At 32.1% G+C, this 27,752-nt stretch overlaps 1 long non-coding RNA gene across 1 annotated transcript in view; it reads right to left on the bottom strand.

Annotated features, from left to right (window-relative positions):
* LOC105495751 (uncharacterized) overlaps nt 1–10,946 on the bottom strand; it is an 81,707-nt gene extending 70,761 nt beyond the window's left edge. Inside the window, exons 1-2 of the long non-coding RNA XR_011615146.1 lie at nt 10,872–10,946; nt 10,578–10,702 (exon numbers count right to left, since the gene is read on the bottom strand). This is a non-coding gene — a long non-coding RNA (uncharacterized lncRNA). The remainder of the gene's footprint in view (nt 1–10,577; nt 10,703–10,871) is intronic.
* Between the last annotated feature and the right edge of the window lie 16,806 nt (nt 10,947–27,752).

Below are 27,752 nucleotides of genomic sequence, written 5' to 3' on the forward strand. Positions count from 1 at the left end.
AAATTTGCTGCAAATTGGATGAGGCTAAAGAAATTTTGTAAAAAAAAAAGACATCTTTTTCTTGCAATTTCTAGTATCTGATATGTTATCTTGTTCTTTTTAAGTCTTTATTGAGATATAATTGATATAAAAATAATTGCACATTTTAATGTATACATTTTGATGAATTACTGTCTTTTGCGTTTGCGTGCTGCATGCTCACACATCTGAGTGTATGTGTGGGCATGGTGAAAGCATGTAAAATGAAACCTAGCCTCTTAAACTGTGGAGTGCTAAATGTTATATTGTTAACTATAAATACATTGTTGTACAGCAGATCTCTAAAACTTTTTCATCTTAGGTAACTAAAACTTTATATCAATTGAGCAATAAGTCTCCATTTCCCTATTCACCCATTCCCTGGCAACCACCATTCTACTCTCTGCTTCTATGAGTTTGACTATTTTAGATATCCTGTATAGTTGGAGTCATACAGCATATGTCTTTCTCTGACTGGCTTATTTCACTTTTCATGATGTCCCCTACTTTCATCCATGTTTTCACAAAAGATAAGATATTCATCTTTTTAAATACTGAACAATAATCCATTGTTTGGTGACATATCACATTTTCTTTATGTTCTTTTTGTCAATGGACATTTAGGTTGTTTCTATATTTTGACTATTGTAAATAATGCTGTAATATACATGGAAGAGCAGCCACCTCTCAGAGAATACTTTGACTGTGCTGATGGTTTCACAGGTGTATGCATATTTTCAAACTCATCAAATTGTATACATTGAATATGTGAAGGCTTTTGTTTATCAGTTACACCTCAATAAAGGTGTTTTAAAAAGCAAATAATTTGTTTGATTCAAGGCAGGTATAATTTGCTACACAAGTTAAACTGTTGAATTTGTCATACTTTTTCTATTATTGTAGTATTCTGCTAAAATTATTACAACTACAGTTTTCATAAGGTTCATCCAGAGAAGTTTATTTTCTGTTTATCATCGGCCCAACATCAATAACATTGGTAATTACTTCTTCCAGGCTCAAACTTTTTAGCAACCAAATTTTTTAGCTAAAAAATCTTTAGTTAAAATAGGCATCATTTTATAGCATATGACTGTTATTACCTTATTTCTTATATGACATGAAAGTCATAGTTATAAAATATAATATTCTTTCTATAAAGTCAGATAACTTAAAATATTGACGATGGTTCCATATCACTGGAAATCACTAATAACATATTTGCACTCATCTAATTAAGAAAAAAATGTCCTTGAACTGTTTGAACTATTTATACTTGTCCTGCTGTGAATTTAGAATTATTTGGTTAAAACAACTCTCAATTTCCTCAGATAACTACAAAAACTATAGCTTGTGCTCTTTATGACTTGCATATGTATGTACCAAGATATATTGTCACATGATCACAATATTGATTGTGGAGAGAAATAAGTCTACTATCTTAAAAGAGTTTATATGCTCTGTTGAAATTGTGGTAAGTCTACAATGGTAGCATTTCACGTGATCTATGTACATGCCTATTGAAGTATAAAACTTTCAGGATGATTCAGAGATATTTGTATCTGCTGATTCCTGAGAAGTTTTCTTTATTGGCCTTGATACTCTTATATTTGAATACTGCATTGAAGCTCTATGGCAGAAGCAATCATAGCAAAGGAAGCCACATGTTGTCCCTGTGATACATGTTCAACAAAACTTCTTGCACATTTTTCTTGCAAGAGTACTGAACAACAGAATCACTTTATTTACAATTCCAAAATAGAATTGACTTATCACAGTATTTTCTATACTTTCTATTCTCCTGTTTTTGTTGGGATTAACGCTCCAAGGTAAGCGTTGAGAGAAAATTTTTCATGTGTGTTGCATGTTACTGTTTGTCTCATATTTAGAGCCTTAGAAAACAGAAGGGATGTCTCCTTCCAGAGGGAGGGGTAGATATGTGGATCATTATAAGAGATCCACATTCCTTAAAGCTCAGCTTCTTCTCCCTGAACACAACTCACTGTGTGTGCCAGCTTCTACCTGAGCCCATATGTATCTCCCCATTGGACTCTGGGGCAAGGGAAAGTGACAGGAATTTACATATGCTTTTACTGCTTTTGCAGCATTATCAGTAATAATGTCCTTTGTCTCTCACCAAGAAATATTGTGGCATCTCCCGTTGTCCATGAAATTGTGACAAGCTAACTTGTTAACTTGTTAGTAGATTAAATATTTAACCCTTTGAAATCCTTGATTGTAGGTTAAGAAGACTCTATGTAAAATTAATAAGGAAGTCCATTGGTTTTCCAAAATATAACACATCTGCCCACAGGATCTTTTTTTTTTTTTAGTGATTCAGCCATGTGCAAATGAAAGAATATGATTAATTGTTGCTGTGATCAGGGTATTATTAACAGTTTTACTACAGTCACTATTTTATGGATTGTGCATTAAAGTGAAATTGAAGGTATATGAATAAACAAAACATATCCACCAAAAATCTAAACCTAAGATATAAGTATTGACCAAAAAAATCTGACCATATATCATTCCTTGTATCATTACTCTACAACAGAGATTAAGGAAAGGATCATAAGAAAATTGTTGCTTACTTTGAACAAACAACCTATAGTGGCAACTCCCTATGAAATATCAGAAATGATTATTATGTTTATCACTGCTGTAATTAATCAACCGAAGCTTGTAAAGAACTATGATTATTGAATATCCCCAAGATTACAAACTCTTACTGGAAATAAAGTGAAGACTTTTTCCTGATCAATGAAGAGTGAAACTCATTTTATCCAACTATATGCAGGTCAGCTGACTTCTATCGTCTCCAGGATACTAATTTTTAATGCTTAATAAGCACAACCTTCATGAACTCTTGCATTCTAGCACTTAAAAACTGACTTTTTGCCTTCTGCAGGTGACTTGGTAATTTTTTAAATGGTGTGCGTACTCTTCCATGGAGTTAATAGAACTCAGCATTGTAAAAATGTTTAGCTCTGGTTTTGTGTTAATTCAGTGATAGACTGTATCTGAAAATAAATTCATGAATCAATTATATTCTTACTATTATGATTTGGTCTAATATTTGTGATGTTTACATCTTATTATTTTAAAGAATACTGATGATGAGCCTTAGTTGAGTTTATGAACTATTAATAGATTGTGGCTTGCATTTTGAAGAGCATATTGATGTTAGTTCCTTGTCACTTGTATTTATTATGCAATTTATTGGGTCAGACTGATATATGAATCTCTGCTCCAATACTTAGTAGCTTTGTTATCTTAAAAAGTATACTTAACAACCTTAGCCTATGTGATTATATGTAAAATATGCTCATAATAATAGTTACCACTAAAGTTTTTTTAAGAATTATATAAGAAAACTTGTGAAGTATGTAATAAGGTACCTAGAACTTACAGTTCTCAATAAATATTTCACCATGATTATGAACATAGAATCACCATGAGTGTTACTAATATAATTTTAATAAGTGAGAATCAATTTTTGAAATTACTGTATTAAACAATGCTATTAATTGTAGAGGATTTTTTTGGCATATGAAATAACACTCATATACCAAAGATGTTAATTTACAAAGATTTAAGTGAGTTATGTAATGGAATAGTTCTTCATTGATAATTTTATGAGAATTAAATAAATTTACCTATATCTAGAAGGTTTGTCTAAGTGTGTATTCAAATCTCTTACTGTACCTCTGGCACCATACAATTTTCTCTTATTTTGTAGAATTATTAGGCAATATAATGTAAAGGAAAGAATCCTACTTCCTTTGCCATTATTTAAACCTTAATAGGGGGTTGCCTTGTTATGGTAATAATATGAGATATGTTAAATTATTCTCTAATGAATTTTTTATTATAACGGATCTTATATCTGTTATAAGGAATAAAATGTATGTTGTTTCCAATGCAGATTTTTGTCTGTGAAGGTCAGATATTTGATGAAGTTTCTAGTAAAGCTGCACACTGGAGTATTTTTATTTAAGTTTGTAATGGGAGAAATATTTACATTAGATGAGTAAAGTGATATAGAATTATTTGTAAAACTTATTGGTGTTAGATAAGACGTTAAATAGATTTAATAATCTATAATGTATTTAAGAAGGACAAATCAAACAGCTCAGTATAAAGCCAGCTGTAAATGTGCAGAATTTGATTAAATTACATCAGCCAATGGAACTCTGATCCATATATATACATGTTCCAGGTGGAAAGTTCCACTGGGTGACTAAAATAGCCTGGATTTTAACACAAGATGTATTGAAATCAACTTTACATCTATACTTCTAGACTCTGATCTTTTAAGAAACTATTATGTTGACCAATGATATGGAGAGCTGCCTATATGTTTTCCTTCTATAATCAACTTGTGAACAATGCTCTTTACTTTCATTATATTAAGTGAACTAATACTTTACATCATTTTATTGAAGGAGAAAATAGGCAACTTTTGAATTTTACATAGAGGCAATTTAGAAAATTAAACCACAATTATATTTTTTATATTTAAAGCACATAAATTGTTCAGAATGTAATACAACTATTCTAATTTGGGAAATAAATTGTTGAAAAATAAGATATGCACTTTCAGTAATATTTTCAAACGGAAACATGTTTTATATAATCACAGATATATTTAATTAACATATTGGTTATTATAATGTTTTGGTTATTTTAATGTTTACATCTCTGAATGAGAAGAAACTAGCTTTAACATTTTAATTTATCCATCACAACCACAAGCGAATCCCCAAATCCCACATTATTTTTTTATTTACTTTTGTTGATCTACTTGAAAGCATCATGCCATTTGTTTTTTTAATGTCTAAGACTGCTTAGTGAATTTGAGAGCCTTGAATTATTTTAATTATCTAAAATCTCTAAAGTTTTCATTTTTTTCTTGTTTATTTTGTAGTTTAAAGGTTAATAAAATGTTTTTACATCATGAATTCAGAGAATCATGGATTGTTATCCATGGATAAGATAAAAATCTATTATTTTTGTCATGGATTCAGAGAATCAGCACTTTCAGCTATGCTCATTATTGTTTGTATAAAAGAAACTGACTCTCTAAGATATCCTTATTACATCATCATTTTATCTAACGATTTTTATTTCTTAAAAATAATATTTGTTAATTTAGTGCATTGCATGCAATCTTAACGTGCTTTATAAAAGCCTAGATAATATTTCAAAGTTATTTTAATCTTTAACAGTGAAGTGAGGATAACTTTATACATAATTATTCGCTCAGCAATAAAGCAAAAAAAAAATTGAAATATTTGTTAAGATCTACTAACAGCAAAAATTGCTAAGAACTTGAAAATACTTACAACTAATGTTGTATTACAATTAATGTAAGTGTTTCCACTCAGATCCATGAGATCCTGAGAGTTATAAAATGAAGAGCTTTTATAAGCTTTTGATGTTGGGTAAATTTGGTCCTAGGCAACTGTTCTAATATTTTAACTTTTTAAATATTTTAAAACGTGTTTCCTGAATTTTTAGGATATAAAACATCATTTAAAAACAATCAGTAGTGAAATATTGAGCAAATTTGTTTTAAGAGATTTTAAGAAGCACAGTTTTTCCTTTTTTTCCCCCTCTGTATATTGTACCCAAAGTCCAAATGAAAGTCTCCCACTAAGATAGGAACAAGACAAAGATGCCCACTTTCATCATTGCTATTCAACATTATAATGGAAGTTCTAGACAGAGCAAGTAGGCAAGGGCAATAAATTAAAGGTCCCCCAATTTAAAAGGAAAAAATAAAGATATATCATTCACATATGACACGTTCTTATATGTAGAAAAATCTCTCAACATCTGCAAGAAAGTTACTAAGAAACAAATTCAGCCCAATTGCCAGGTGCAAAATCAACACACAAAAATTGAATGTATTTCTACACATTTGCAATGAACAATCTACAAAGGAAATTTAAATAGTAATTCAATTTACAATATCATTCAAAACATTAAAATACTTTAGAACAAATTTAACCAAGAAAGATAAATAGATTCATAAATATTTTAATATACACTGAAAATATAAAGCATTGCTGAAAAAAATTAAAACACTTATTTAGATGGAAAGGCAGCCCACGTTCAGGGGGTCGAAGACTTAATATTTTAAGACATTAGTACCACACAGTTATCTACAAATTCAAATTCAAGCCAATCCATATCAAAATTGCAACAACCTTTTTTTTTTTTTTTTTTTTTTTTTTTTTTTTTTTTTTTTTTTTTTTTTTTTTTGCAGAAAGGCAAAAAGCTGATCCTATGAAATTGCAAGGGAATCCAAATAGTCAAAACAATTTTGGGAAAGAACAAGTTTAGTGGAGTCACAAATTATTACAAAAAAGCACTAATTAAAAACCATTTGGAATTGGTATAAGGATAGTTATATGGATCAATTCAATATATTTGAGAGTCAGAAATAAATTTATGTGTCTATTAGCAGCCAATTTCTGAAAAGGGTGATGAGTCTATAATAGAAAAGCAGCATCTTCACCAAAAGGTGTTGGGCTAGCTGGACTTCCACATTGAGAAGAAAGAAGCTGGTCCCCTACTTCATACCATATAAAACATTAACTCAAAATGAATCAATGACATAAATGTAACAGTTAACTTCATAAAAGTTTTAGAAGAAAACATAGGCATAAATATTCTGGGCCTAGATTTGTCAATGAATTCTTACATATGACACCAAAGCAGGAATAACTATATACATACATACATACATATATATATATATATATATATATAATCAAATATATAAAAATACATATATTTGACTTTCAAGAGACTCATGTACCTGTTCATTAAGCATCAATTATTGTGAATATTACACAGATTTAGGATTTAAGAATTCTACTTTTTAAATTGTTATTGTGGTTAAATATGTATAGAATAAAATTTTCTATTTTACCTTCTTCTCAATGTATAATACAGAAGCATGTATAATACAAAAACAATGTATAATACAAAAGCAATGTATAACAGGACAGATTGCATCCAAATGTAGAAGTATATATATATAAATTTGAAAGCCAAATGTACATATCTGACTTTAGAAAATTAAAATGTTTTATTTATTAAAGGATATTATCAACAAAGTGAAAAAGTAAAGCTACAGATTGGGATAAAATATCTCTAAAACACATATCTTATGGAAACTAAATATGTAAGATATAAAGAACTCCTAAAACTCAACAAAATAACATATGATCCAATTTATAAAAGGACCCAAGGAATGGTAAACATCTATACAAAGAAGATATACAAATAAACACATGCAAATATGTTCAATATTATTAGGTTTTAGGGAAATCTAAACCATAAGATACTACTTTATACCTACTAGGATAGCTATAAGAAAATAAAAGAAAATAACACGTGTTGACAAGGATGTGGAGAAATTAGAACAATTGCACCTTGTTGGCAGGAATGTAAAATGGTTCAGTCACTGTTGAAAACAGCTTTATGGTCTCTCAGAAAGCTGCACATATAATTACCATATAACCCAAACAATTTTAGACTTAGTTATATAACCCCCAAAACTGGAAACAAAGTTTCACATAGTTGTATGTCACTGCTCGTTGTGGCATTATTCACAGAGCAGAAAGATGGAAACAATGCAGATGTTCATCAAAAAATGAATGAATGGACAAAAGGTGATGTGTGCATATAGTAGAGTATTATTCAGCCAGAAAATGGAATGAAGTCCTGATGTATTGCCATAACATGTATAACCTAGAAAACATTATACCAAATGAAAAAAGCCAGACATGAAAGGACAAATATTTTCTGACACTTGTATAAAATATCTAGATCAAGTAAAATTATAGAGACAGGAAGAGATTAGAGGTTCCCAGAGGCTGAGGGAGGAGAGAATGGGAAGTTATTGCTTGTTACGAAGTTCTAGTTGGGTGATGAAAAAGTTTTAAAAATAAGTAGTGATTATGGTTTCACAACATTGTGAATGCAACTCAGGCTTCTGAATTATATATTGAGAAGAAGGTAAAATAAAAAATTTTCTTTTATACGTATTTAACCACAATAACAATTTTGAAAGTAGAATTCTTAAAGAAATCCTAAATCTGTGTAATGTTCACAATAATTGATGCTTAATGAACACATACATGAGTCTCTTGAAAGGCAGAATTAACATTTAATTAAACTTTCCTAGTTTATAGCAGTGTAGTATCTTCTTTGAAATTATTTATATTGGCATTATTGCTAAATAAAAGTGTATATTACCTGTAATGGATAAGCATTATTATATGCTGGGGAAATAGAAGGTAAAACAGGATTATATGTCTCAGGAAGCTTTAAAGGAAGAAAATAAATAGGGTGGAAAGAAGGACAGAGAGAGACAAGAGAATTGATAGAATAATTTTCTTGAGAGACAAGAAAATATGTGATTCAATGCAAAGATTAGATAGCAGAAGAAACAGCTACTTTATTATAACAGTACAGATTGCATCCAAATGTAAAAGTATGTATATAAATTTGATATTCAGAGAAAATGACTACATGTCTAATAGAAAAGATAGAAATAGATTTTGAAGTGTATGAACAATCTTTGAAAGAGTTGAAATAGAATGAAGATTAGTTGACCAGATATCTTGCCTAGAATTGAAGTGATGAGGGATTATTTCAATTTTAGGATGATCATTTTGTAGTAGGAATAATGTGTCCTGATATTTTATGTAGACAGAAATCAGATAGCTTTTTCTTCAGATTAGTATAATGGAAAGAAAAAAAAGCATGGGTCTTTAGAATAATGTAAAAAATCTTATTGAACTATGAGCCATGGAATATAAGCTGAAAAAAGAATCATACTAAGAAGAGGGTTTTTGAAATTGGGGATAACCTATGGCTTAATAAATTAAGCCTTCTGATAAAATCAGAGTAGGAGTATTTGAACAAGTAAACTGTAAGGTGGAAAGTAAAAGAGTTAAGGAATTGAATATTTGCATGATTGATTTTCCAGCTAAAATAATTATAGGTATAAAAAGACATGCCCCTGGAATAGGTATCTGAAATGATGGTGAGGAATAGTTATTAGAAACAAGAAGTTCAAGAACAGAGGTATGGTATTGTATGCATCATTCACTAGAAGTTTTCAACAAAGGTTGTAAAATAAATTAAAGTTGATAAAAAGTCTGTGGGCCTGTTGCCAAAGTTTTAAATATGGCAACAGGGACCCCAATATTGAATTTCAAAGATGATAACCTCAAGTAAAGGAAAAAATTGTTTAAACTGAACTATAAGATCTTAAAGTGAGTATAACTTTTTAATTTAATTTTTCTTGTGAGGGGAAGAAAAGAAATAGTAACGTATAATTGCTTAAGTCTTTTGTACTCCATACCAAATATAACAGAATTCAGGTTATAGACTTTTTTTGTTTTTCTCTCTCTCTGTCATTGTCTCTCTCGCTCTCTCTCTGTCTCTCTCTCCATATATACATGCATATATGGAAATCTATCTATTTACATATTCCATATATATATATATATATATATATATACACACACACACACACACACACATGAAATTCAATATATATTAGTCTGATTTAGCTTCTCCTAAAGCTGGGAAATATAATTGCAATACATATAATGCTAAATATGAGAATTACAGTCACCCTCTATAGTAAAGATATTTTCATGAGCTCATGAATCACCACAAAGTTTAATAAGTAGTATTTTCTTCAAACACTTTACATACATTATCGTATTTAATTTTTAACAACATCTAAGGTAAAATATGTTAAACCATTTTTGGACTTGAGGAAAATAAGACTTAAAACACCTAAATGATTTGAACATAGTCACGTGGCAAGTAGAAGTAATAATTGGGACTGAAACCCAGGTGTGCTCAGTTTTCCTGAACCAAAATCTATCTTCCATTTTATGATTCTTCCTAATATGGCTAGACAGATATTTATTAATATAAAAAACATTTTCTTTTATGTATAAACAGTTATTTTATTTTAGCAACAATTGTAAATCAAATTACATTAAACTACAATGAATGGTAGGTTTTCCTGATGAATACAGTTTGTAGCGATTATACAATACATTAGATTTCTTAATGTAGAGGACATGAAATCATTGGTAGAAGTACAAAAATTACAAGAATTTTGCTTCCAGAGTAACAATCCCCTTTGTCTCTTTTGGTTTGTCTTTCCCTCTGTCACCCCTAGCCAGTTAACACTGAATGAGAAAGCTAATAAATGTTTCTACATAACCTTACATTGCCTACAGAAAGAGTTTCATTATACCAGCATGGTTTTCATGCTATTTTAAACTGTATCTATGCATACCAAAGCAACAGACAAATCTGGCTCATCCTATCATTTACCTCTTATTTTGTTACTAAAATTTGACTAATCTTCCAAACTCCAGCTACAATTCTACCTTATACATGAAAACTTTCTCAGTTCTATCCAGCAGATTAAACTAGTGCTTTCTTCGCGTCCATGATGTATATACTTCATTACGCAATTTTTCAGAATTTGGTTCATTCTTTTAGTTACTCACCCATGCCTAGATGCAAGATCATTAGCTCCTCAAGATTAGAGAATGAGAGTTTTTATATTTTGGACTCAGCCTCCAGCATATAGTACTTGGTAGCTACACAAAATGTCTTCAATGAGTCACAACTTCTGTCAAAGACAAAAAATGATTTGATTAACAAAATTAAGAGTGATTTTATTCATTTCACAAAATGCCTACAAGGTAATTAAGATATGCATAATTAAACTAGTGGATAGAGAACAAAATGTCTCTGAGCTGCAAGGAAGAAGTAGGAAAACGTGGAGGTTCTTGACATACCTTCATAGTCACATATCTGGGAGATCTGGAGGCCACTGTTTTGAAGGCAGGTCAATCTTTTGAATAGTGTCCAACCTATATTTAAAAATGTGTTCATTAGAAACCTCTGGACTGCATGGCGAAAGTGAAGCAAGGCCTCATATTGCTGGAAAACGGGATAACTGAAGGTTTTCTATAGCTACGGAAAATAACATTCCATGAGTGTGTCCAAAAAAAAAAAAAAAAAACCTGTGATACTACCTTCTACAAGGAGTTAATTAAAACCTGTGTGCTTCATATGACACAAGAGACATTTAGTGAATCCCTTACAAGTGGAATTGTAAAATGTTGGTTTTCAGTGCTCCATGTGTGAGGGTGATAATGTTATTTTTCTAGTCAAAGGCGATGATGATTCATTTTTCCTACTTAAATAAAACAGCCTTGTCACTGACAGTCAACTCCATTTCCCTGGGACCCTGAAATCTGCTACAAAACATGTATCATTTTACTTCACTGTCTCCACTGGAGCTTGAAACATGTTAAAACAGTAAGGTTTTATCCTCCATTTATGGAAAATGCACTGCATAATAGGCTGAAGCTTGCTTAATTTCGATTTCCTGGGACTTCTCTAAAGAAGAAAAAAAAATTGCCTCACTGCTTCCTCTGCATATGGGACTGCGCTGCACACCGTTTTAAGATACACCCTTTCTGCTTCATCTCATTATACAATGGGAAATGCTTTGACTACCTGATAGGTGTCGCTGTCTGGTACACTTAATTACTTTTGCACTGCAATCATTACAACCACGTTTACAAGATTTCGACATATGAAATTAAGTGCTGTAAGGGTACCTACAAATTGATGGGTATTACATGTTTATGTATTAATATGACACTAAAACAATTTTTAAAACATTAACAAATGGTTTATGATAATTAGTAATGCTACCAAAGTCAAACGATATAGTTAATTACCTGTAACTTTGAATTCTAGATTGATAGTTAAACACAGTCACAGTGTTACATTACATCTTTCCACCCATCTGAGCTCCTAAACATGATAGTCATTTATTGATATGCTAAACATAGAAATGTATTACCTACTTATGATGCCATGATTTAAATTTTGAGTCTAGGTATTATTATTTTAGGTATTTTATTTATACCTTGTGTTGATTCAAGTGCATTTATCCTAATTGAATTTGATTTTGTCTCTTTGTAAAGAATTTAAGGCAACCATTTGAATTCTATTTCTCTTGTAATAGCCTACACAGCGATACCTCAAATGAATAAATGTGCCATCCTCTGTCAGGAAGAGAGTGATAACAATTCTGAAAAGCACTACTAATAATATCAGGTGATAAGTGAATCAAAGGAAACTGTTGTTCTCTTCACCAATATTTAAGACAATTGCATTAGGCAATCTTTGAAAATTTTAATTAGTATGTGCAGTATTCTGTGTTCAGAACCTCTGGATCTTTACTGGTCTCTTTGAAACAAATTGATTGTTAAAGTCTGATTCTTAAAGAGGAAATTGCCAGCACACAGAAGATTTCACAACTGACATGACTACCTTCTTAGTATTCTTGGCTGAAGAGACAAATATAGATTGTAGATATAAAATTAACTACGCATTTATTACTGTAAGTCCTTGTTTTATCACTTCTTGGCCTTTTGGCTAAGACCATGTGAAGTCCTTGCTTTGTAATACATACAATGAAACTTAAGTGAGTAATATCTGAGTTAGTTCATGATTTGTGTGTATATTAATGTTTCTATGCCTGGGAACTCTAATATGATAACAAATGTTTTACATTAAAATTTTATTTTAATTTGAGGTCCCCAGAAAGACTTCATAGTAAAATGAAACAAATATCTTCTGCTTCATCTTTAAATTTACCATTTGTTCATGCTTCCTTCCCCGTTTTTTTGTTTTGTTTTGTTTTGTTTTTTCTGTTACAGCCCAGATAAAAAGCCTCAAATATGTGATAATAAACCCAAACTAATTTCTATAATGCTTTCAACAAAAAGGCAGTTTCTCTGGTTTCAGCAAGTATATGCAGCCCCAGCCAGTGAATTCTGGCCCTGGGTTGGACTAGCATTGGGTAGCCATATATCAGAACTTGTATAAATTATCAGAACTTGTAAAGATTGCTTTGATAGCCAGGCGTGGTGGCTCACGCCTGTAATCCCAGCATTTTGGGAGGCCGAGGCAGGAGGATCATGAGGTCAGGCGATCGAGACCATTCTGGCTAACACAGTGAAACCCCATGTCTACTAAAAATACAAAAAAAAACAATTGCCAGGCGTGGTGTCGGGTGCCTGTAGTCCCAGCTACTCGGGAGGCTGAGGCAGGAGAATGGTGTGAACCCGATAAGCAGAGGTTACAGTGAGCCGAGATCCGGCCATTGCACTCCAGCCTGGGCGACAGTATCAAAAAAAAAAAAAAAAAAAAGGACAGCTTTACTATAAAATGCCCAATGCATGAATATGAGAATGTGCTAACCTGAGTTAGGTCTTCTATCTAGAAAAACAAAATATGTTTAATGATTGAGTGGTAACAAAATAACTGCTAAACATTGATACTAATTTCCTAACACATTTATTTATTCAGCATGCATTTATCAATTCTGTTCCTATATACAAAAATAGAGAAACAATTGTAAACAAAACACAATCAATTCCTTCATGGTGTGGATCAAATATTTAGACTAATTAAGCCTAGGCCAATATTTTGATGTATTACTACAGTTTATTTTAAAATATACTAACTTATGTTCAAACAAATCTCAATATCTGAACTTACTTTACTTCATCCAATACTGCCCAGCTCAGACTTTGGGTTTTTTTTTTTCTGAGACTCAGAAAACTTTTTTAAAATTGTATATTAGACATTTACAATTAGGTGAGCCACAAGAACAACAGATACAAGTTTCCAAAACTCAAGTCATTGTCTTACTAAGAAACCTTACTCCTTCTTTGGCATTCGAAGTTATGCTAAATGACAACACACACCACCAGAAGCTAAGATGTCACCATCAATTCCTTCTAATTACCATAAGCCTAACACACAATCAATCACCAGGTTCTACTAATATTGTATCTAATTTTGTCAGAAAAAAGCAGACAAAATATGTCTGCCTAAATGAAGATTAGGTGGGTAATGGATAGAGATGTACAGATACAGAGAAAACCAACAGCAGATGTAAGAAACAAATATCTCATGTAGTATTATAAAAAGAAACAAGTGTTATGGAAAAATTTTTAAATAAAATTGAATAGTCTATTTTATGCAATTAGAGAAACACACATATTAGAAAAATTTCAATTTTATTATGTAATTATTTCACTGCATGCTTTTTGAATTTTTAAAAATGAAAATATTTTGTGTATTGAACTCATAATTTTAAGTTGCTTTGATTTATTTATTCTTAATCTTTTAGTTCAAGATAAAAGTGGAACAGAAGAGTAGATTTACATATTTTTTTTAAATGTCCTACTTTCAATTTTTGAAGACTCATAGCTACAGTGTTTCTGGTTTCTTGCTCAAGAGATGTGTTTGAAAATGACACAAAGCCACTGTCTTTATTCAGGCTCCTTTTCGGCGTAATTGCTGTAAACAATACATCTTTATCTTCTGTTTTTAGTTGTTAGGTATTGGTTCCTGAGAAGAAAATAGTCTTTCGTACTAAGAGAACAAAGTGTTGTTATAAAGACTTCTTCAAATGAAAGGTCTCCTTTCCACTGCTTTTGTTGAAAAGTCCCTTTAATAGAAAATCCACTTATCCCTCCCTAAACAGACACTACTTTGGTTTTTTGAATGAACAACCCAAAAAAGTATGCAATGTTTGTTTTCCCCTTAAACAAAGTATTTCTAGTGAGCATGTTATATTTACATCTTGATCTACATTACTAAGCAATTGCTCAAATAAAATTTTTTGAAGAAAAACTTCTTTGTAGGTTTAGCATAAAGTCTCTCAATATTTCAATCTGCGAATGAATAGATGGATAAATGAACTTCTGTGAAATAGGTTGGCAGAAAAAGATACCTTACGTTTTCATGTTTTGTGCTAAGCCAATATGGCAATAGAGTACTATTTTGATAAACAAGAAGATATAAATGCCTCAGTTTATTCAACTAAAATAACACTGTCTTGCAATCTTTACATAAAAGAGGAAAATTATTGCTCATTTCTTTCTCACTCTCTCTCTCTATGTGTGTGTGTAAATATATGTATACCTATATGTACATATATATATATATATTCCTATCTTTTTATCTATCTAATATTCACACATCACAAAACATGACGGAAGTTGATAAACACTGATTATGTAAATATATGAGTGTATACAGAACACTAAACAAAATAGCTTTCTAACTTATATAGAACTTTTTTTTGTTTGCAATTCAACTATTATTTTCTTTCAGCATAGCTCAGCAGACTTAGGCATCTGCAGATTACACTCAGAGTAACGAAAGAAAGTGCAGTGGAAGGGAACATTTATCAAGTACCTATTTTAAGCTATTCAGCAAGATAAGGGCTTCCACAGTTTGCATAAACTTGGTAACAACCCTGATGGATGTTAGACACAATCTCTGTTTTTTTTTTTTTACAGTTCAGGTAATTTTTGTCCCAGTAAACAATTCATAAAAGTTGTCACTGAAAGCATACCCTCACAAATAAAAATACTCTCACCAATGAATGCTCACCCTAACCTCACATGAGCACTGCCAACATTTTTATAGATCTATTTAGAGACTCACCAACATATTTTGAAAACAAAGCATTCTATAGATATTGGTCATTACAAGTAAAAGTAGTCACTCTGAGAAATAATAGGTACAGATTTAACTTTGTCCCACGTAAAATATGGCCCCCTTTTTCATGCTCACTTTCGCATCTGTGATGTATAGGTACATCGCTCTCTCAGATTGTGAATGCCTGGGCTGCTTTTAGCCTCCAGTTTGCCTCTTTCCAAGCAAAACTCTGTATTTCTTACAGAGTAGTCTTTCTATCATAGAAAGCTAACCATGCCACTCACCTGATTCAATTATTTCAATATCTGTAAAGTACAATCAAAATTTCCTATCTCAGCGTAAATGGTTCTCCACAACGTCCCTTTTGCTTAACTGAGCTATCATTTTTTTGTTGTTGTTTCTTCCACGTAACCAACATTTAAATCTTATTAAAACCCATCTATATTTTTTAGATTATTATCTTTTCTCACACCCTCCCCCTTTGTGATACTTTATCTAACTCTCTGTAATCCTTCAAGATTCCAATACTTTATGAATTTCCCTTGACTCCTTAAAGGGGTATTCTTTTATTTCTCTGTAATCCTTGACTCAGCCATAGTTCTTTCCACTTGGTATTTTCGTTGTTTTGTTATACCTTGCATATCGTACCTCTACTTTAGTTTGCATGTTTTGGATTATATCTGGCAAACAGGACTATTGATATGTGTAATTAAATAGCTTCCGGAAAAGAACTCTACTTTGGGCAATGAGTTAGATAAAGCAAAAATTCTTTATTGTCAGAAAAAATATAGTGATTTTCTGCTCTGTTTCTTTCTCTGCCCCTCATATACATACTCCACCCTTCTGTTCAGATGCTAATCTCTGCAGATTCCATCTCTCAGGCTTAGTTTACAGCAACTTCAAGTTAAGTTTGACAAAAGGAGGCATCAGAAGAAGATAAAGGGGAAGAAGAGTATAGACGACTGGAGTATTTTGTCCTCGTTTTCCTCCTGTTGTCCCTTTTGGATGCTATTAACTTCCACTGTTGCAAGTGTTTGTAATGAATTCTCTTTCCTGCCAGGATCCGGGCTTTTAATCACTCAAATGTATTGCAGGGTTTAGTGATTGTTGGAAAACTGTATAGGAAAGTTGAGAGCAGAAGGACTATAACTCAACACTGTGAGGAGTATTTCACCAAAGCTCAGTAAGATATTGGGGACACATGTAGCACTCTTTTGGTAGTCTTCTAGTGGAGCAAAACACAAAGGCCCTGCAATGCTGGTCACCTTGAAGCTGGAAACTGTACCCTTGGCTCTTGCTTGGCTGAGAATATTTAGAATGGGAGCTGTGGTTCACACAGGAATTTGAATTCTGACTATGTCTGGTGAGATAAGGTACTACATCAAAAGTGGTAAGAGATTGTGGAATATTTGAAATTAAACTTGAAGTCCTATAAAAGTTTGTCATACAAACTCTCCTACCTTCCTTTCTAATATACTTCTTAGATATATATTTCAAGCATTCTTCAAGCTTATCACTACCAGCAAAGAATGTATAATGTCTGCTAGGAACTTCATTAGTTATCTAAAATAATATCACTTATTTTTGAAGAGATAAAGGTCCTCCAAGAGTCTTAATTAAACTACAGAATTTAAGATGAGGCATATCACCCAGATGTTTAGGGATTTTATTTTACATACAGTGAATTTTTTGAAACAACATCAACACTATGTTAATCCTATTGTTATTGTTTCCTAGGAAAGTGAACTGCTGCTCTAAAATCCTGTTTCGTTTTTGTATACACTAATGCTAATTATGAGTATTTTGTCATTTTTTATTAAAGACATAGCAGATTTTTTTAAAAGTTTCTGTTCTTAAATTGTTACAGTTTTGATTTTTCAGTTACAACTAGACAGTTTTCTTTAATTTTAATTTGTTACACTAGAAGTTATTCAGTAGATTCGTCAAGTACTAATAGCTGTGTTATTGATGCACTTGTTAGCTTTTGTTCGCACTCTGAAATGAGACTGCTGGTCTAGATTTTGACTCAATATCTTTAGCTTGAAAATTTATTTTCCCTTTCCCCTTTTTTTTCCTGCTCATTGCTCATATATTTATCTTATCCTTTCTATCTTCCACTCCCTGTCTTTCTCTCTCTGGGTGTCTTAAAAATAATTTTATATATAATACATATTATTTAGATGCAGTCACAACTTAAAAAAATATTTTGTATATTAAGGCCATGTATGGAAATTCATTCAACTAAAATGGTTATTGTTTATATAACACAGTATTTTAACAGGTGCTTTCAAAGTCATTGTATTATTTGCTAATCAAAACAAACTCAACATAGATTTTATCATTTTACTTTTTAAAACTCAAAATAGTCATCTTTAAATTTTTCAATACATAATTCAGTATTATTGAACATTTTTCAATGGCTATTTATATGTATGGATTTATTTATTTTTGAGATAGGGTCTTGTTCTGTTGCCCAGGCTGGAGTGCACTGGTGCAAACATGGCTCACTGGAGCCACAACCTCCTGAACAGCAGCAATTCTCCTGCCTCAGCCTCCTGAGTAGCTGGGACTACAGCCTCATGCCATCATACCTGGCTAATTTTTCAACTTTTTATTTTTCGTAGAGACTGGGTCTTGGCATGTTGCCCAGGCCAGTCTTGAAATCCTGGGCTCAAACAATCCTCCTCCTCAGCTTTCCAAAGTGTTGGGATTATAGGCATGAACCTCTAAGCCTAGCACCAATAGCTATTTATTAACAACAACAACAACAAAAAAATGAGAACAACAAGGAAAGTTACTATCCTTATGTATATTTGTATATATACTTATGCCTATTTTTACATTTATGGATCTATTTGATCATGTGGGTCTAACTATATGCATTTATAAATATTCACTTGTATGTGTTATGCCTTATGTATATTTGTATATATACTTATGCCTATTTTTACATTTATGGATCTATTTGATCACATGGGTCTAACTATATGCATTTATAAATATTCACTTGTATGTGTTATATTACCTTCAAATATAATATTTATGTTTTACGCAGAAATTTAAAAAGTCAGCAGCACATTAAAAATTTTTAAACAATTACTTAATATTTTGTAAGCAATGAGTAATATCTGAGTTTTACATGCAAATTTTCTCTTTTTAATTTATTTGATCTTTAATAAAGTAAGGAAAACTGAACGGCATTCCATTAAATATACATAATCACTTTTAAAAAATTCAACTTATTTATCCATAGACAAACAAACTTATTTGTTTCCAGGACTTCGGTATTTTTTTTTTTTTTTTTTAGGAAATCTTGCCATTTGCAAAAATAAGATGAAACTGAATGAAATTATGTAAAGTGAAATAGGCCAGACATAAGAATAAAAATACTGCGTAATCCTATTTATATGTGGACAACAAAAAAAATTAATTTATAGGTGGCAATCAGGGGTTGGAGGTTGGGGAAATACGATGACTGTAATTAATAATAATGTATTATTATTATTATAATTAATAATGTATTGAAATTTGCTAAGACAGTAGATCTTAAGTATTGCTAACACACACAGACACACACACAATAACTATGGCAGTTAGTGAATATATTTAGCTTGATTGTGGTAATTATTTCACAATGTGCACATATACAAAAATGACACATTGTATGCTTTGAATATACATATTTTATTTGTTCATTATACCTCAATATAAAGAGTAAGAGGATAGTTTATGGTTTCAAAATAGTTACAACTCTTTGACTAAAATATATCAATATTTTTATTACTTTTATTATTTAATTGATAGTTTTTGTTTTTGTTTTTGTTTTTGAGACAGAGTATTGCTGTGTCGCCCAGGCTGGAGTGCAGTGGCACGATCTCGGCTCACTGCAAGTTCTGCCTCCTAAATTCATGCCGTTCTCCTGCCTCAGCCTCCTGAATACCTGGTACTACAGGCACCCGCCACCGCGCCCGGCTCACTTTTTTGTATGTTTATTAGAGACGGGGTTTCACCGTGTTAGCCACGATGGTCTCGATCTTCTGACCTCATGATCTGCCAGCCTCGGCCTCCCAAAGCGCGGGGATTACAGGCATGAGCCACCGCTCCTGGCCAGTTGATAGTTTTTTGTATTATTTTTAAAACAATGGCTGGCACATAATAATCTGTATTAATTTCTTTTCCTTTTTTGAAAATATGTATACAATAAATTAATTTTAATAAAAGATTTAAAGGACGAGCCTTATTTAAATTCATCTTTTTTCTACTCCTCATATCGCACTGTAATTCTATAGCTCTACAGCTTTGAAAGTTGCAAAGAAAGGGAATGGTAGCAAGACTGGTAAATAAAGTAATTTAAAAAAAAAAAAGAGCTTTTGAAACTTGTGGTATGTGTATTTTTAAATCTCTGTAATGCAGCTCAGAGCTTAAAGGAAACACTGTTTTGTAAAACGTTTCATAAGGAATTTCCCCTTGTGAAATTTATGTCTATAAAGTAGTAAAGGACAAAATAAAAGGACTGTTTATTTGACAGTCAAAGAGAATTGAACCCAGACAACATGAAAATGGAGATCTCATTTATGATTATATTAATAGAATTCTTTGAAAAAAATTAATTGAAGCAAAATTCATAGGGTTCAAAAATAATCAATTACTTAGAATTCATATATGCTACATCAAAGCAAATGTCATAGTTTGATCTTGAACTACCAGGTACATGTCCCATTATTTTGTAGTAATTCAGCCACACATTTTAGTTATTTAAAGTGAAAATCATACATATTTCATATATGAAACCATCAGTTAAACCATTCCATAATCAAATACATTGAAATACTAAGTACAACAATCTGAAATGTTTGGTAAACTTTATGGGGAAACATTAAGCTCCTTTTTAATATTTATTTTTATGAAGAAAATTAACACCTCTACATTTTACTTCTTTTTAATTAAGCATATAATTTCTTTTGTTCGGATTCACTCTGTTTCTTTCTCAGATGTTTCTTTTTTCCCTTCAAAAACAATCAGAAAACATCTTTATGACCTAGAATAATAAAATATAAAAAGCATAAATCACAAATGAAACAATGGATGATTTTAAGTACATCAAAATTATAATAGTTTGTTTTAAATTTATGAGATCATAAAAACGTCAGACAAGTTACATATTGGATGATGGTATTTGTAACACCTCTAAAATATTAGTATGCAAATCAACAAAACCCCAAAATCTAACTGAGAAATAGACTAATGAAATTAGCAAGTGTGTTATGGAAACAAACAACAAACTCAATTGGCTACTAAGGAAAGAGATTCAAACTGATCAAAACTTGGTATGATTTCAAATACATATGTAATGCCAACCTACTTATCTGATTGGATTTTGTTTTTAATTCTGAAAATATGAAATTTGTTACATAGGGCAATAGAAGAATTCTAGAGGTAGTGTACATGGTGCTAATATATTTGGGGAATTGCTTGACAATATCTACCTAAGTAGAGAATATGAATAGCTGGTGACACAATTCTACTCTTAGGTATACACCCCAGATAAATTTTTTGCATATGTATACTAGGAGACATACACAAACTTTAAGCATAGCAGCATAAAGTTTAAAATTAAAAGTTGAAATATAGGATATAATATTTCTGTTAAGGGCTGGCTAGGGTATTTGGCTAAACCCTCATCTAGACAAAAAAAGAAATCATGGTAAATGACTTAACAGTGGAAAAGACTTAGAAAACTGCTAAGCTAATATACAAGGAAGAATAAACAAACTTTTCTTCTTAGAATACATACTAAGATTTCTTAAGGTGAATGAACTGTGACAGTGATGCTAAACTCAAAGTCCAGAGCAGACCTAAGACAGGAGTCATTTTCAGGGCTGTCCATAGGTTTGCAGAATCTCAAGCAAATGTTTTTTGTTTCTTTGTTTATTTTGCAGACAGGACCCCGTATATACAAACAATTTGGTCACAAGTGCATTAGAAAAATCTGTGATCTGATATAAGATATTATTTTTAATGAATATTTAAAATAATAGAGAAGGGGTAAATATTAGTTTATTATCAGATCCATCCATGTAAAGGTTCTTGGTTTTGTCCAGGCCCTGTACCTTTCTGTTTAGGTTCGAGAAACATCTCCATGTTCTTTATTGACAAATAAAATAGTACCATCTCTGCTTTTATTTCTGATTTTAGTTTTTGTATCCCCTCTCTTTGTTTCTTTGTTTGTCTAAATAACAGTGTGTCATTTTTTTTTTTTTTTTACCAAGTATGAAGTTTTGGTTGTGTTGATTTTCTCTGTTTTTCCACTTTCTATGTTATTTACTTAAGCTGTAATCTTTGTTATTTCCTTCCTTCTGCTAGCTTTGGCTTCAGTTTGTTGTTCTTTTTCTAGTTGCTTGGTAAAGTTAGGGTATTTACTGACACTTTTTAAATGTTTTCATTTACGGCTATACTTTTTTCTCAGAGCATTGCTTTTGTTGCATCATTTAAATTTAGATGTGTTGTATTTCTGTTTAAATTCATCTCAAAGTATTTTATAATTGCCCATGTGAGTTCCTCTTTGACCCATTGGTTACTTAATAGTGTGTTGTCCAATTTCCATGCATTTATAAGTTTTCCAGTTTTTATTTTAGTTTCATTTTACAGAGGTCAGAAAAAAATAATTTGTGTAATCTCAGTCTTTTTGAATTAAGATTTCTTTTCTAGTGTAACATTTTGTATAGCCAAAAATGTGCATTCCTGTTTATACTTCTGTCCCTTCCCCCATGTAACGACACCCTATTTGCCCTTCTATTCTTTCCACAACGTTAGGACATGTAGATAGTGCTATGAGGGACGAGCCTTCACTAGATACTATGCCAGCGCTTCGTCACCAGCACTTCATCTTGGATTTCCCAGTCTTCAGAACCAAGATAAAACAAATTTCTGTTCTTTATAAATTACTCATTCTCTGGAACTTTTTTAATAGCAGCACCAACAAACTAAGACATTTGTGCCATTTTCCAATTTACTTTCTATATGGCCTATATTTATATATATATTTATATATATGCACAGCCATTCATACATTTATATACATTTACATACATATGCACATGTACAAATATAAAAATATGTATACACACATATTATTGTTCCTCAGTTCTTTTAACACTGCCTTCTCTTGTGTTTGAGCAACTTCTCAGTGGTTAGTATGAGAATTATAATTAATATCCTACATTTCTAACGACTGAGTTTGAATTTAGTTTCAATAATATGTTAAATCTCTGCTCCTATACAGCTGTCATCACTTTTAGATTGTTCCTATTATACGTTACATGTTTATACATTGTGTGTCCATCAACCTGTATTTAGTGTTTTTGTTTTTAAATCATATAGGAAACAAAAAAGAAGTTAAATCCAAAAATATTTCAGTACTTTTATACTTACCTATGAAGTTACTTTTGTTGAATTCTTCATTTTATATATGTGTGTATTGTATGTTTATTTATATATGTATATATACTTATTATATATTTATATGTGGCTTTGAGTTATTGTGTAGTGACTTAATTTCAGCCTGAAAGACTCCCATTAACATTTCTTTCTGTCATGTCTACCACTGACAAACTGCCCCAGCTTTTGAATATCTGGGAATGTCTTCATTTCTGAAGTTTAGTTTTGTCACAGACAGAATTCTTAGTGGACTGTTTTTTTTTTTCTTTCAGAACTTGAGTCATCTTAATTCCTTCTGCTCTCCATGGTTTCTGGTAAGAAAGCTTATTAAGAATCCGTTTAGGCTGGCCGAGGTAATCCCAGCACTTTGGGAGGCCGAGATGGATGGATCACCTGAGGTCAAGCGTTCAAGACCAGCCTTGGTGAAACCCCATCTCTACCACAAATGCAAACATTAGCTGGACATTATGGCGTGCACTTGTAGTCCCAGCTACTCAAGAGGCTGAGGCACTTGAACTCGGGAGACAGAGGTTGCAGTAAGCCGAGATCGCCCCATTGTACTCCAGCCTGGGCAACATAATGAAACTCCACCCCTGCCCACTACTAAAAACAAAACAAAACAAAACAAAACAAAACAAAACAAAACAATCCATTTAATGTGATGAGCTGATTCTCTCTTGCTATTTCAAAATTCTCTTTGACTATGGCTTTCAACGTATTGGTTGTAATGTGTCTTGGTGTATTTCTTTTTGTTTAACCTGTTGCATGTGTGTCTGCTTTCTTGGATATGGATTACTGCCTTTTATCAAATTTGGGAAGTTTTTGCCCAGCTCTTTACATATTATTTCTCCCCCTTTCCCTATTACTCTCATAATGTGTATTTTGGCATGCTATGTGCTGTACCATAAATCCATCTGTTAATTTCCAGTTAATCTTTTATTTTTTCTGCTCCTCAGAAGGGATAATTTTAAATCTCTTTTCTTCTTCTTCTTCTACCTGCTCACATCTGCTGTAGAACTCCTCTAATTAATTTCTCATTTCCATTATTATACACTTCAGTTTAAATTATTTTCTGGGTTCTTTTTACACTTGGACACAGGGTGGGAAACATCACACACTGGGGCCTGTCATGGAGTGGTAGGGTGGGAGGAGCAGGGAGAGATTACATTAGGAGATATACCTAATGTAAATGACAAGTTAATGGGTGCAGCACACCAACATGGCACATGTATACATATGTAACAAACCTGCACATTGTGCACATGTACCCTAGAACTTAAAGTATAATTTTTAAAAATTATTTTCTGGGTTCTTTTTAAATAGTTATATCTCTTTATTGATATTTATGTTTTTATACATTGTTCTATTGGTTTCCCCTCATTCTTTCTCTTTAGTTTTCTTTATCTCCTGGAATATATTTAAGATAATTGACTTAAAGTCCTCATCTAGCAACTCCAAAGTCTAGGTTCCCTCAGGCATGGCTTCTGACATGTTTAATTTTTTCTTTAAAATTTGATCATTCTTTTCCATTTCTTTGTATGATTTTAAACTTTTGTGATTATTGAAAATTAAACACTTTGAATATTGTAATGCGGTAACTCTAGGAATTCGATTTTCCCTCATTCAAGGGTTTGCTGTTGTCAATTGTTAATTGCTGCAGTCATCTAACTTTAAAATGAATTCTCCAAACTGTTTTTTGCAGATACTGCATTCACTTCCGTGTGTGGCCTTGAAGTCTTCATTCTATTTTCTTAGTGGTCAGCTGATCACCTGACCAAGGTTGGCTAAACATATGGAGAAAACCAATCAACAAATAAAATAAACATAAAATAACCTCTCTCAGTCTGGAAATTCACTATAAGCTGTGGTATTCCTTTAATGATAAGACAAACCAGCCTTCATAATCTTGCATGGAACCCATAGATCCATCAGTTTTATAACTGCAGAATCATTTTAGGTATTTTCTAAGCATGCATTCAGCTGTTGGTGTACATGCATGTTACACTCCAAATTCCATACTATACACAATATCTCTTCAAATTATTTTTCCCCCAAGAATTTTCCTTCTTAGTTTCCCCCTTCCCAGCCTTTTGCATTTTTCTTCTACTTGCCCCACATGCCTTCTCTTGCCTCAGACAACTATGAATAGTTTATGTATTTAAGTGTTTTTGGCAGACACCACCACTACCAAGACTATTGCTCCAGTCTGGGAGGGATGAAACAAAGGTCAGTCACTGCACTGACTCCTCAGGGAAACACCAGATATGTCAAAATGCATACACACAGTTTTTGAGAACAGATCCTATTAAACTCTCATACCAGCAAGTCATGCCAGAAATGTCTACTGCCGTCCCCACAGCTGCTTCCCTACTGGCAAATAGGGAGAAAATGGCAAGTGGGTAAGCAAAAGCACTACAATATTTCCTGCTAAAGTGTAGTAGTCTTTCTCTTTTTTAAACACTCCTTCAATTGCTGTTAAGTTTTAAAAATTAGATTCTGGAGTTCCTGAAAAATGGATTCTGTCTGTTTTTTATTAGCTTAATGATTCCTTCATTGAAGAGACAAATTATTTGATATCTCCACTTTGTTAGCTTCTTTACATTCACTCTGCAAAGGTTTTAAGGGAGCAGCAAATACAGTCTCAGATTTGAGTAAACTGCAAGACACTTCTGGGTTCCAAACTCTGTACGAGAATTAAGCAGGTCGAGAAAGCTTCTCAGTTAAAAACTTGGACCACTTTAATATAATTTGATTGATACCCCAAAGGGAGAAGCCAAAAGCCAAAAAAGTGAGTCCAAAAGTGATGAAAAACAAGAAATAGGGAAACACTCCCTTTGAATAGAATTATATCAAGATCATGACAGTATCAATGACTATTCCTTTCCCGTAGAGTAACTGGCCAGACAAAATAAAAGTGTCTATTGTAGTTAATTCATCTTTATTTTACTCTATATGTTGAGTGTTTGGTGGACAGATAATTTTCTTTTTTAGTTTAGATTTTTAACTCTCTTTTTAGTTTAGATCTCTGTATTAAGAAGAATTTTAATTGGGGAGCTACTGACTTGTTTGAATTATGCATAGTTCTAGATTTCAAACATAATCTCATAATTAAATGTGACTCTGGTGTACTTTGTCAAAGATAGAAACATTTCTATGGGAAAGTTACTCATCATTACAATTAGAGATGGTCTTTAGCATAGTTATAGTAGTGGCCTCTAATTTATTCTTGCATCCCAGTATTTTTTGTGCAGACATTTTTACATTGACTCCTATTCTGTCCATGTGACTTTCATTTTGTAATGGAACAGGAAGATCAATGGAAACCGAAACTTGGAGAAATGTTTATACCTTGGAGCTTACATTCTCTTGATGCTTTTGGATGCCTCCTTACATTGATCAAGACTGGAATGAAAGACCAAACACCATGTAGACTAGTTACTCCCATTAATCCAGCTAAGGCTACCCACTCTCCAGAAGCAGAGCTGTCTGACTAAAAGTCAGATGATTCTACATACATGATTGCTCCAAGCTGGTGACAAAATAACCTTTCATGTCATCACAACCCGAATAGTTTAACCACAAAATTATAAACTAAATAAATGTTTGTATGTTGAGGGAATATCTTTTTTGAATATACAATAACAAAAAAACTGATTTATCTTTCTTGAAGTAGGTAAAAATTTTAATGTAAAAACAAATTATTTTGGCTGGGCACAGTGGCTCACACCTGTAATCCCTGCACTTTGGGAGGCCAAGGTGGGCAGATCACGAGGTCAGGAGATGGAGACTATCCTGGCTAACACGGTGAAACCCTGTCTCTACTAAAATTACAAACAATTAGCCAGGTGTGGTGGCAGGCACCTATAGTCCCAGTTACTTGGGAGTCTGATACAGGACAATCACTTGAACCAGGGAGTTGGAGGTTGCAGTGAGCCAAGATCACGTCACTGTACTCCAGCCTGGGTGACAGAGCGAGACTCTGTCTCAAAAATAAATAAATAAATAAATAAATAAATAAATAAATAAATAAATAAACAAACAATTTCTACAGTTAAGGAACATTTTTGACCAATCTTTCATCAAATATTATCTCTACCTTGTTCCTATTCATCATTCTTCTTAAGACACAAACTAAATATTTGTTGAAACAATTTATACTAAGCCTTAGTTTGTTTGTGGTGCTATAACAAAAATACCTTAGAATGGGTAATTTATGAATAATGTAAATTTATTTCTTACAGTTCTGGAGGCTGGAACATCCAAGATCAAGGCACTAGCAGAATCAATAATGTCGAATGAGGGCCAAATTCTTCATAGATGAAAAGGCGAGAATGAGCTCCTTTGAACTTCTTTTACAAGGTCACTAATCTTATCCATAAGAATTCTGCCTTTATGACCTAATTACACCCTAAAGTCCTCACCTCTTAATATTATTGCATAAATGTTTGAGTGTTGTCTTAGTTAGGTTTGTGCTGCTATAACAGAATATCTGAGACTGGATAATTTATAAGGAACAAAAATGTATTGGCTTATGGTTTTAGAATCTGAAACATGCAAGATTGAGAGGCTGCCGTGTCACAAAAGCTTTCTTGTTGCATCAAATAATGGTAAAAAACAGAAGGGCAAGAGAGAAGAAATTGAACTCGATGCCTCAAACCCTTTTATAATATAGAATAATCTATTAAGGAAGGCAAAGTTCTCAT

Source organism: Macaca nemestrina, chromosome 16, assembly GCF_043159975.1.
Source record: "Macaca nemestrina isolate mMacNem1 chromosome 16, mMacNem.hap1, whole genome shotgun sequence".
NCBI lineage: Eukaryota > Metazoa > Chordata > Mammalia > Primates > Cercopithecidae > Macaca > Macaca nemestrina.